At 48.4% G+C, this 11,087-nt stretch overlaps 1 protein-coding gene across 5 annotated transcripts in view; it reads left to right on the top strand.

Annotated features, from left to right (window-relative positions):
• The first annotated feature begins 1,039 nt into the window (after positions 1-1,039).
• The window catches only part of MYO7B (myosin VIIB), a 94,864-nt gene continuing 84,816 nt past the window's right edge, over positions 1,040-11,087 (top strand). For 2 of the 5 annotated variants that reach the window (XR_004264452.1, XR_004264451.1), the window contains exon 1: positions 1,040-1,184. The gene's annotated coding sequence lies outside the window, so the exon portion shown is untranslated. Of the gene's footprint in view, positions 1,185-1,651; positions 1,790-11,087 lie in introns of all 5 variants that reach the window. The other 3 variants (XM_032263956.1, XM_032263955.1, XM_032263957.1) reach the window with 3 other exon arrangements.

The following is an 11,087-nucleotide window of genomic DNA, read 5'->3' as shown; positions in this document are numbered from 1 at the left end:
GGCCCTAGACATGCCCCAGAAGTGTGATCCTTTCACACTCAACACAGAACCCTCTCTTGACCAGGTGTCCAAGCAGTTCTCCAGCAGACTCCGGCTGGATGTCCTATAATTCAATTCACTCGGACACTATTGACCTGGAGTCATAGATCCCACAGGTTAAGGGCTCAGTCTCACAAGACCGCCCCACTTCAGATGCCAGTCTCAAGTCATAGGTTGCCACGTATACTCCTGACCAACTGTCTCTAAGTCGGGGTTCCCACGCCCCCCTCCTCAGGTTGGATTTGCTAGAACAGCTCACAGAACTCAGGACGGCACTCATATTGACCAGTTTGTGGGAAAGGATTTTTACAAAAGATTACAAATGAGCAGCTGAATAAACACACACAGGTGAGTTGTGTGGGAAGGGTGGGGAGCTTCCATGCCCTCTCCCACATGCCACCCTCCGGGGACCGCAGATGTGTGGAAGCTCATCAAATCTTGTTCAAGAGTTTTACCTTCTCAGAGGTCAGTAGTTGGGACTGAAGTTTCCAACCCTCTACTCACTAAGTCTTTCCGGTGACTGACCCCATGCTGAGCCTAGCTAGGGCCCCCACACGGTCACCTCCTCAGCAGGAGTTATCAAAGGGACTCATTATGAGATGATCACTTGGGAAATTCTAAGGGTTTTAGGAGTTCTGTGACACCAACCAGGAACAAGGACCAAACATACTATGTTCATATTCTGCTATCACCCTCAATTAGAGCTTGGGGTGCCTGGGGGCAGAGCTCCTGCCATGCAGCCCCTGGAAGATGCTAAGCCCCTGGTGGTCAGCTGATTGTCACCATGGGATCTGGCTGGTGGCCAGAGCATGTGCGTAGCCTGCAAACCCTGTGGCCTCTGGGCCGCGTCCATGGCTGCTCTGCAGAAGGGGTCTGGGTTAAAGAGCAGACATCATGAGGCTCTGCCGGCTGGGGCTGCGGGAGGCGTGTGTGGGAGTGGAAGTGCCTGGTGCCCAGGGACAAAGTCCTGTAATAAATTACGTGGGCCCAGAGTGCTCCCAGCCATTTCCTCTTGGGGCCCTACCTCCTTTTCCTTTGTTCCTTACTCCCTGACACACCCAGAGTCCCAGCACTGCCTCCTTTCCCGGCTCTTTCACGGTGCCTGGGGTGGAGGGGAAAATCAGCCAGACCCCCATCCTGACAAGGTAAGGGGGTGCCGGGGGCATGTTCTGCCAGTGGGGAGGAGGAAGTCACCTCTCCAAAGAGGGTCACCAGGGCAGGAGACAGGTCCTCTGGAAACAAGGTGTGACAGGTCTGAGAGATAGAGAGTAGAGTCGTCCTTCAGGCGACTGGAAACCAGAAACTGAAGCAGGGGACTCGCTCCATTGGGCTGAAGGGCGATCCCGGGCGCCGAGGAGGAGGGCAGGAAGAGGCTGTCTAGCCCTCTGCTATGGAAGGACAGACTCCCCAGAGGTAGGGAATGGTACGTGCCAGGGCTGCCCCCACCCTGAAGCCTCCTCACAGCTGCAGGGCCTCACAGTGGAATCATGGGACATCATGGATAGCCTGGATCCCATGATGAGCCCCTGCCAGACGTCGGCTGTGCCACGTGTGGCATCCCACTGCGCCCTCACAACACAGTGGTGGAATCGCCTCCATTTTATGGACACAGAGACTGAGGCCCTTGGAAGTGAAAGTGCCCACAGGAAGAAGCAGAGCCAGATTCCACTCCAAAGCCCAGGCTGATCCGCCTTACCCGTGTACCTCGGGCAATTGACTTTGGTCACCTCTGGAAGGCCAGGCCCCTGGGGTGAGGCAGAACAGGCCTGGGGTGGGGTAATGGTTGGTGGGGGAAGAGGTGGCTGAGGAGAGGGACAGCACTGGGGCTCACATGGGCGGTCCCCCTGGAGCTGTCCATGTGGTGTGCGTCCCATTCCCATTTCATGGAGGACAAAACTTGAGACACAGAGATCGTGAGAGCTGGCCCAGGGCAGACAGCTGAGAGGTGTGGGGCCCCCAAATTCCCCATGACGAGGCCTCTCCTTCAGACTCCACTTTGCAACTCCGGACTTAAATTTTGCTCTAATTTACCAGACCCCAAACTCTGTTTATTAGGATTTTAGTTCGGAGATTCGCACACACCCTGAATGAATTATTGTTACCACTTAGCTCATCAGCCCTTTGGGCAGGAAGCCCACCCCATCTCCCTGGACCTGTTGAGGGCCCTTCGTCTGTCCCTCAAATGCTACCTCTAAGAGAATACTCCCCAGCCAGCTGTCTTGGGGCCTGTTGCAGCCACAGCTCTTAGCACGGGGCTTTGTGGAGAGGGGATACCACAGGGATGACCTACATGCGTTGATATTACCTCCTGTTTTACGTATGTCAAAAGACAAAGTTATAACAAATTTAGCTTAAAGATCTTAAATGGCTTTTATGTGCAGCTCTAGAATTGGACAACACCCCATTCTGTAGAGTACAATGGATGTTCTGATGAGCCAACCAAAGGAGTCTGGCTTTATAGACAGAATAGCACTGAGAGAAACAGAAAACAAAAAGTGGATTAGTCATTTCAAAGTTATTTTCCTTGGAAAGGCCAGAGCAGAGGGAACTTCCTCACCATGCCAGCTGAAGCAGGCCCCTCTGGGGTTCCAGCTATTATCTCTCTTCTGATTCTCGGAAGGTGAGATAATCTTAGTTTCGGCATGGTGGCATGGAGCTTCAGCATGAGTGACTCTATTTCGGTCCGGTCTGTTGGCCTCGTGTAGGAGCTCAGGCCAACCCAATGGCCTCCGTACATTTTAATTAACCCATGTATTTAAATGGTGCTTGTGTTCCCATTCTTGGTCCACATAACAAGCTATTCAGGGAGGAAGAGACAGAATCCTAGCACATTTTTCACAGAAAATGACATTGAGATCAAGAAGGGTAAAGGAGGCTGGGCATGGTGGTGGCTCATGCCTGTAATCCCAGCACTTTGGGAGGCTGAGGTGGGAGGATTGCTTGAGCCCACAACATGGGGAGACTCCATCTCTACAGAAGAAGAAGAAGAAGAAGAAATAGAAGGAGAAGGAGGAGGAGGAAGAGGAAGAGAAGGAGGAAGAGGAGGAGGAAGGACTTGACCAAGGCCACTGGACCCTGGGCTGGGTTTCCTTGGGGTTTTTCCATCTCCTGCGCATGCCGAGGCCTCAGCAGAGAATGGACACTTGGCACGTGCTGAATGAATGAATGGGGTAGCTAGCAGCACAAGACGAGCTCAGAATGAAGTGAAGGTTTCAAATCCAGTGTCATTGTAGACTCTGTTGTCTGCCTCTCCAGCACTGTGTTGTGTGTTCCTTCACTGCCAAGTAGCTGGGATTACAGGCATATGCCACCAGGCCTGGCTCATTTTTGCATTTTCAGTAGAGACGGGATTTCACCATGTTGATCAGGGTGCTGTCAAACTTCTGACCTCCAGTAATCTGCCTGCCTTGGCCTCCCAAAGTGTTGGGATTATAGGGATGAGCCACCACACCTGGGCCAATATGTAGTTTTCTATTGCTCACCCTGCTCCAGCCTTCCCCGACAAGTCCCCAAAAGTCCGTGTATCATTCTTATGCCTTTGCAGCCTCACAGATTAGCATCCACTTATAAGTGAGAATATATGATATTTGGTTTTCATTCCTGAGTTATTTCACCAAGAATAATGGCCTCCAGCTCCATCCAAGTAGCTGCCCAAGACATTATTTCTTTCCTTTTTTATGGCTGAGTAGTATTCCATAGTGTATGTATACCACATTTTCTTTATCCACTCGTGGGTTGATGGTTGGTTCCATATCTTTGTAGTTGTGAATTGCACTGTTATAAACACGCAGATGCAGATGTCTTTTTCTTTTTCTTTCTTTTTTTGAGACAGAGTCTTGCTCTGTCACCCAGGCTGGAGTGCAAAGGCACAATCTCGGCTCACTGCAACTTCCACCTCCCAGGTTCAAGTGATTCTCCTGCCTCAGCCTCCCGAGTAGCTGGGATTACAGGCATGCTCCACCACACCCAGCTAATTTTTGTATGTTTAGTTGAGATGGGATTTCACCATGTTGGTCAAGCTGGTCTCGAACTCCTGACCTCAGGTGATCACCCACCTCAGCCTCCCAAAGTGCTGAGCCACCACCACGCCCAGCCACAAGTGTCTTTTTCGTATAATGACTTCTTTTACTTTGAGTAGATACCCAGTAGTGGTATTGCTGGATCAAACAGTAGATCTACTCTTAGTTCTTTAAGGAATATCCCTGCTGTTTTCCTTAGTGGTTGTGCTAGTCTACCTTCCCACCAACGGTGTAAAAGTGTTCCCCAACGGCTGTTTCTAGAATGAAGGGGGCGTCCCATGGGCTTTTGCTTTATCTAATGAAGTGGGGCTTCTCAAGGGATATCTCTAGAATAAAGCAGGGTTTCTCAAGGACCTCCTACAAATGAATGAGGGCTTTTCAAAGTCTGTCTCTACAGTAGAGGACAGTTTCTCAAGGAACTTGAGGGAGAGTTTTTGAAAGGGCACTTATACAGTGAACAGGGGCTTCTCCATGGTGAGGGAGGCTTCTCTGTGGCTGCCTCCATGGTGAAGGGGGCATCTCCATGGCTGTCTTCATGGTGAAGGGGGTTTCTTCAGGGAGGTCTCCACAGTGAATGGCATCTTCTTTTTTTTTTTTTTTTTTTGAGATTGAAATTTCACACTGTCACCAGGCTGGAGTGCAGCGGTGCGATCTTGGCTCACTGCAACATCTGCCTCCCGGGTTCAAGCGATTGTCCTGCCTCAGCCTCCCAAGTAAATAAGACTACAGGCGTACACTACCACACCCAGCTAATTTTTATATTTTTAATAGAGACAGGGTTTCACCATATTGACCAGGATGGTCTTGATCTCTTGACCTCGTGATCTGCCCGCCTTGGCCTCCCAAAGTGTTGGGATTACAGGCGTGAGCCACCGCGCCCGGTGTGACTGTCATCATCTTGATGCTGTCTCCGCAGTGAAGGAGGCTGTCTCTCCTGTGCTGTCTCCAGGCAGGCCGGCAGCATTGCATGAAAGTGAAGCTTAGGATGAACTGTCCTCCGAATGAGTGTAAACCAAGCTTTTTAATGCAAGGCAGTGAATGTCATTACCGAGTGCTGTACAGGGTCTGCTGGTAGCAGAGGGAGTCAATTTACTTCTGATTGAGGGGAACAGCATCAAGGAGTCTGAAGGAAACAGTTGAGCCAGGTCTAAAACTGTAGGCTGGACTAGAAGCTAAATGGGCCAACACTCACCTATACCTACCCGGGAGCCATAGGGCACCTGAACACAGTTGTGTGTGTCAGGTGTGTGTACATGCTGGGGATGGTTAAACTTGGTCAAATTTGCTCATCCTGTGATGCTGCAGAGGATAGACAGGGCCTTTGCCAAACCCCCAGCTCCACATTTCCCCTCTGCAGGGGGAGCAGAGCCCTTCTGGAAGGAGAGATTCTCCTAAGGGGTTCTTCCCCAGGGCACCCTGCCTTCTCTGGCTTCCCCAGGAGCTTGGCGGTGGGGCTGTCCAGGAGCAGGGTCTCCTCCCCGGGGCTGCCCTGCCATCACCGACTACCTCCTTGGGAAGCTGGGTTTCTCTAGCCACATTGCTGCATGTTGTAGGATTTTGAGCAGTGGGGTGGCTAGGCCCTGTGCCCACTGGGAGAGGGCAGGATGGAGGACTATGGCTTCACATTCTTACTCTGGGCTTACCTGGGCAGAAGAGGAGGGAGCCTTCATGGTGATCCAGGAGCACTATTGCATCTCTAGGCCAGAGAACATCTTTCAGGCACGCATAACCTCTGGCGCTGTCAGTCACGTGATATTCATGGGACGGGCATCTTGTGGACATCACCCTGAACGCTGAGCTGTCCTGTGGGTGTTAGACTCCCATCCCAAAGAGGAGCATGCTCTTCTTCATGGGGAGCCCCGGGCTATGGAGACAGGCCGGAGCAGGGCAATGGAGGGAACTTGAAATCTTAACTGAGGACTCTTTTTCTCTAGCGTGCACAGACAACCCCAGAACCACTGAGAGTGGGGCTGCCACCTCCTTCAGTTCCTCCTGTTCCTCCCTGACACCTGTGTGGGGGCCCTTTCTGTTGGGCCCTCCCACGGCTGGCTCCCCACTGAGCTTGGCAGTGGGGCTGTTCAGATGGTCATCGCTGTCTTGGCAGGGATGGAAGCTCAGGTATCCCAGACAACCCCGGTTGGCAGTAGAATCAATGACAAATACAATCTGTGGATATGGAAAAGCCAGACATAACAGAAAGGAGCCATGGGTGAAATAAGAGTCTCTTCCCTCCTTCCACTCTCCACCCCAATAAATCACACTTGACGGTTTAATATAGTTACCTCCCCAAAGTATTTATCTCCTCCCTTTCTCTGTATATGCATGTATGTATCTCCTGTATTTTCATTTTTGATTATAATTTTGTAGTGATGGAGTCTTGCTTTGTCACCCAGGCTGGAGTGCAGTGGTGCAGTCATAGCTCACTGCAGCCTTGGCCTCCCAGGTTCAAGTGATCCTCCCACCTCAGCCTCTCAAGTAGCTGGGACTACAGATCAGCACCAATGCCCAACTAGTATCTCCTATATTTTTAAACAAAAATAACATGATACTATAAAACACAGAGTGTTTTTATTACATACTCATATATCAACACATGTATTAGATTGAATCATTTGAAACTGCCAATTTGTGGCCTTCTTCACCTAGAAAAAGGACACTTTCTTATACTTCAACCTAACAACAACTTTTTTTTTTTTTTTTTTTTTTTTTTTTGAGACGGAGTCTTGCTCCGTCGCCAGGCTGGAGTGCAGTGGCACAATCTCGGCTCACTGCAACCTCCGCCTCCTGGGTTCAAGCGATTCTTCCGCCTCAGCCTCCCGAGTAGCGGGGACTACAGGCGTGCGCCACCACACCCGGCTAATTTCTGTATTTTTAGTAGAGACGGGGATTCATCATGGCAAGGATAGCCTCGATCTCTCGACCTCGTGATCTGCCCACCTTGGTCTCCCAAAGTGCTGGGACTACAGGTGTGAGCCACCACACCCGGCCCCCTAACTATACTTTTTAAAAAGCTGTGTGGTATTCTACCCAAAGGGTGAACCTGAATCCAGCAGACCTCTGTTTTTGGACAGTTGGTGGTTTGTTGGGTTTTTGTTCGTTTCCTTTTCTTGCTATTACCATCAATGTCTGCACATCTACCTTGATGAACTTTTGCAGGTACATTTGCAGGGTACGTTGCTAATGGTGGGCTTGCATGGACAAAAGGTGTTTACATTTTTGATAGACGTTATCAAATTGTCTTCCACAAATGGTGGCACCAGTTTACCCTCTGCCACAGTGCACGGGCAGGCAGGGTCGTCTCCGAGGCCACATACAGCAGCTGGCCTTCTGGGTGGGCCCACGTGCTGCCCAGGGCCCCCTCCTTCCTCCGGCTCCCATCCTGGGTGAGCGGCCACATGCTGGGATGGGATCAGACCCTTCGATTGGGGGACATTGGGAAGTTACCTAGCCTCGAGCGGCCTCAACTCTCTAAGGGACAAGTTGGGGAAAATGCAATAACTTGGGTGCAGCACCACCCTGCAGCACAGAAAAAGGCCCTGCCAGCAGCAGCTCCTCTTTTCTCTCCTCTGCCCCTGCCCAGGACTCTGTCTGGCCTGGTAGTTGGAAGCACAGACTCTGCCACAGCCCTGTCACCATTAGGGCCAAGGCTCAGTTTTTCCAAATATGGATGAGTATGGGAAATAATCATATGTGTTTCACAGGCTTATTGTGCAATGAAAGGGGCACTGTGCGTGGAGCTGTTGGCCCAGTAAATGCCCAGTAAGCGCTGCTCTTGTAATGATATCAGGGCAACTCAGCCTGTGATTTCTTGGACGCTGGCAGGCCCTCTCCCCAAGGCTGACCATTTATAGTGACCTTTCTGGGGCCCAACAGGGGCCCACTGACCAGCCCAGACTAGCCCCGTATTTGGGGTGTTCAGCCCAGATCTAGACTCTAGTGACTTTGCCTCCTCTGGGAGGTGGCCCTTTCAACCTGTGTTCTCCTTGAATGATGGCTTCCATCCCAGGGAAGGCAGCCAGCTGGTGGCACAGGGTAACTTCCAAGTCTTACTTACCCCTCACTAGCCTCAGATGCCCTTTCTGCCCAAAGAGCACTCCCCCTGAAACACCAGAATGGTCACCCCCATTCTGGTTCCTGAGATTAGGCAGGACACTGATCCCCATAGGCTCAGCCACAGTGACCTGCCTCAGGGCTTGACAAAGGGAACTGGACTAAGAAGTCATCCTATTCCCAAGAAGGAGAAACTTTCAAGCACAGCAGTGCTTCTCGTAAGGGGCAATGCTTCACCTGCTTTCCTGGGCAGGGCCATCTGTCCATCCATCCATCCATCCATCCATCCCCCACCCACTTACCCATTCATCCACCCATCCATCCACCAATCCATTCATCTATTTATTCATTCACCTATTCATCCACCAATCTATCCACCCGTTGGCTTACCCAGTCCAAGCACTAGTCCATCCACCATCCATCCACTCACCCACCTATTAATCCACTAATTCATTCATCCATCCATCCACCAATCTATCCACCAGTCCATTAGTGGATTCATCCATCCACTTATCCATCCAAACAGCTACCCATCCATCCGCCTATCTATCCACTAATCCATCCATCTCTTCATCCATATACCTATCCATCCACCAACCCATCCACTCATTTACCTGTCCACCCGTCCATCAGCCCACGCTTCCATCTACCCACTCACCCATCCACTCATCCATTGGCCCATTTGTCTGTCCACTCATCCATCCATTTACTCAGCAAGCATGTCCTGAGCCCTGACTGGTGTAAGTCACTTTCCGGCTCTCAAATTTCTCACAGGTGTGGGAGAGACACAAAATGTGACAAGTAAAAACAGGGATAAATGCTGAGGTCAAAAATTGTAGCCTCTGCATGTGAGGATGTCTGTTTCTGTGTATGTGTGTACACGTGTACATGTAGCCTTACACGTGTGCATGTGTCTGTGTTCCAAATTGATATCAGATCCAGTACAGAGACACTGAGGTAAAAGAGAACATGGGGTGTTTCAGAAACTGCATGATATTCAGTGCACCCTGCGGGGAAGAGGGGCGATACAAAGCAGGCTGAAAAGGTGGGCAAGCTATGATGCTGAAGATCCTTGAATGTCATAAAGATATGGCACGTCCTTAGCTGTGGGAGGCATGACATGGCCAATTTTTGCATCTCCTAAAGATCACTTGATTGGTGGGATGGAAGATGATTTTTCTGAGAGTCCAGAAGCAGCAAGGCCACTTGGGATGCTTCCGTCCTCCCAAGTGAAGGATGGCAGGAGACTAAAGGATGGCAGGAAGGGAAGTGCCTCAAGTTTGTTTGTTTGTTTGTTTGTTTTGAGACGGAGTCTTGCTCCGTCGCCAGGCTAGAGTGCAGTGGCACAATCTCAGCTCACTGCAACCTCCACCTCCCGGGTTCAAGTGATTCTCCTGCCTCAGCCTCCCAAGTAGCTGGGACTACAGGTGAGTGCCACCACGCCCAGCTAGTTTTTGTATTTTTAGTGGAGACGGGGTTTCACCATGTTGACCAGGATGGTCTCGATCTCCTGACCTCGTGATCTACCCACTTTGGCCTCCCAAAGTGCTGGGATTACAGGCTGCACCTGGCCAAGTTTTTTCTTCCTTTTAATGTCTTTATCTTATTTTGGTATTAGAGTAACGCTAGCCTCATAGAATGAGTTAAAAAGTGTTTCCTTTGCTTCTGTTTCCTGGAAGTCATTATAGAGAATTAGCATCATTTCTGCCTTAAACATTTGGTAGAATTACCAGTGAAACCATCCACACCTGGTGCTTCCTTTTTTGAAAGGTTGCCCAAAATTGCTTCAACTTCTCTAATAGATATAGGATTTTCAGATTATCTATTTCTCTTTGTATGAATTTTGATAGATTTTTTTTTCAAGGAATTTGTCCATTTTATCTAAGTTACCAAATGTGTTGTTCATAATATGTCTTTACTATCCTTTTAATGTCCATGGGATCAGAGTGATGTCCCCTCTTTCATTTCCAATGTTAGTAATTTGTGTATTCTCTTTGCTTTTCTTGGTTGGCCTGATAGGAGTTTATCAGTTTTACTGATGTTTTCAAAGAACCAGCTTTTGGTTTTATTGACGTCTCTCTTTTTATTTCCTGTTTTCCATGTAACTTATTTCTGTTCTAATTTTTATTTTTGATGTTCTTCTTCTTACTTTAGGATGATATTGTTCTTTTTCTTTACTTTCCTAAGGTGGAAGCTTAGATTACTGATTTGGATTGTTCTTCTATGCATTCAGCACTATAAATTTCCCTTAAGTACTTCTTTCATTGGATTCCACAAATTTTGAGGTGATCTTTTAATTTTCATTTATTTTAAAAATTTTCTTGGGACTTACCTGACCCATGTGTTATTTAGTAACATGTTTCCTAATCTCTAAACATTTTGGGATTTTCTAGTTATCTTTCTGTTTTTGATTTCTAATTTAATTCTATTGAGGTCTGAGAATATACTTCGCAAGTATTTTGACACTCTGTTGTCATGTGCATACATGTTAATAATTGACATGTCTTCTTTGATAATTTATCCCTTTAACATTATGTAATATTTCTCTTTTTCCTGATAATCTTCCTTTCCCTGAAGTCTGCTTTAAACCTCGTATAGCTACTCCAACTCTCTTTTGTTTTCATGTCTTTCTTTCTTTCTCTTTCTTTCTCTTTCTTTCTTTCTTTCTTTCTTTCTTTCTTTCTTTCTTTCTTTCTTTCTTTCCTCTTTCTCTTTCTTTCTCCTTTCTTTCTCTCTCTTTCTCTCTCTTTCTTTCTTTCTTTCTCTTTCTTTCTCCTTTCTTTCTTTCTCTCTTTCTCTCTTTCTTTCTTTCTTTCTTTCTTTCCCTCCTTCCTTCCTTCTTTCTTTTCCAGAACACTAATGTATCTAGCTCTATTTTGATTCGTATTAGCCACCTAATACTAACCCAACCCTTTATTTCAACCCTTTCTTCAACCCTTTACTTTTAATTTATCTGTGTCTTTAAAAAATAATTTCAAC

This window comes from Sapajus apella, unplaced genomic scaffold (genome assembly GCF_009761245.1).
Source record: "Sapajus apella isolate SASKATOON/1434 unplaced genomic scaffold, GSC_monkey_1.0 scaffold140, whole genome shotgun sequence".
Taxonomy (NCBI): Eukaryota; Metazoa; Chordata; class Mammalia; order Primates; family Cebidae; genus Sapajus; species Sapajus apella.
This window is presented reverse-complemented; position numbering and strand designations above follow the sequence as displayed.